This window comes from Octopus bimaculoides, chromosome 16 (genome assembly GCF_001194135.2).
Source record: "Octopus bimaculoides isolate UCB-OBI-ISO-001 chromosome 16, ASM119413v2, whole genome shotgun sequence".
NCBI lineage: Eukaryota > Metazoa > Mollusca > Cephalopoda > Octopoda > Octopodidae > Octopus > Octopus bimaculoides.
In genome coordinates, this window is record NC_068996.1 from 16,264,086 (window position 1) to 16,265,759 (window position 1,674).

Sequence of the window (1,674 nt, forward strand, 5' to 3'; positions counted from 1 at the left end):
ATATATATATATATATATATATATATATATATATATATATATGAAATATATAAATATATACACATATATAATATAATATATATAATATATACATAATATATCATGGTGGTGCACCAGCATGACCGCAACCACTTGGTTGAAACACATAAATAAATAAATAATATATCATATACTATATATAATATATATATAATATAATACATATATATGCATATATATTTATACACAAACGACGGGATTCTTTCTGTATCCGTCTACGAAATACACTCACAGGGGTTTGTGTTATGTCGGAGGATTAGGGTAGACGACACGCCCAACGTGCCACGGAATCATATGGATGGGAACCAAATTGCGACGTGTGTTTGTGGTGTGTGTGTGTGTGTGTGAGAGAGAGAGAGAGAGAGAGAGAGAGAGAGAGAGAGAGAGAGAGAAAGAGTTTGTGTGTGTGTGAGTGTGCAAGCCAGATACCTGGCTACCTCGCTAGCTAGCTAAATAGATAGGTAGACAGACAGACAGACAGACAGACAGACAGAGACAGATAGATAGATAGACAGACAGACAGACAGACAGACAGACAGACAGACAGACAGACAGAGACAGATAGATAGATAGACAGACAGACAGACAAACAGACAGATAGATAGACAGATAGATAGATAGAAAGCGATTAGGTTGATAGGTAGGTAGGTAGGTAAGTATGTAGGTAGGTAGGTAATATACGAGCGGTCATACACGTAGGCTTAAATATACGGGCAGCAATGTATATAATAATGTTTAATGCATTTACGCATGCATTTATACTTAAACATATTTCACTATATGGTGAAAATGCTTCACTCAAAAACTGTTTCTAGTTAATATATGCACTAAGAAAATAGTTTTTAGCTAATATATGCACTCAGAAAATATACAGTAAGCAGAACAATAAATTTATGCGAGACTTTTATAAGTTTCAACACGTAAGATTTTCCGGACGTCGTTATGCAACTTCCATCTTACAGAAATTGTTCCACTGTTTGAAACTAGCTTTGAAACTATTCAAACGAAACGTAATATATACATACATACATACATACATACATACATATATATGCATAGATTGTTTCAAATATTGATATACGTATAGACAAACACAGATGGAGTGTGTATTTCTTTTTATATATATGTATATGTACAAGATGAACAAGAGAGAAATTCGAGCGAAACAATATATAACGTACATTGTTTAAAGTATACACATATACATATATAAATCATACAAGAGTATATATATGAACATGAATGTGTATCCATTTGTATATTAATAACATGAACACAATGTGGATACATGCAAATGTGTGTATGTATATAAATGTGTGTGTATATACATACCTTATATAACAAATACATTTTATGTACAAAACACACATAACTATCTGAAGTGTATACATGTATATAAACTCTTTACAGTTTCTATCTATATAGAGCAATAACTTCAGCATAGATAGAAATGCATTTATGTATCTATATATACACACATACAAACGCGCATACGTATATATATATATATATATTACACACACATATGCATACACGTATATCTAAAGTACGTAATATATACACACAAACTCGTATACATATATATATATATATACGTATACACATAATATATATATATATACCACGTATATATAA

General features: G+C 30.9%; 1 protein-coding gene across 10 annotated transcripts in view; it reads right to left on the reverse strand.

The window, feature by feature from the left end:
• The window catches only part of LOC106880485 (homeobox protein Meis1), a 261,086-nt gene that overhangs the window by 183,123 nt on the left and 76,289 nt on the right, over positions 1–1,674 (reverse strand). The gene's annotated exons all lie outside the window — the stretch shown is intronic.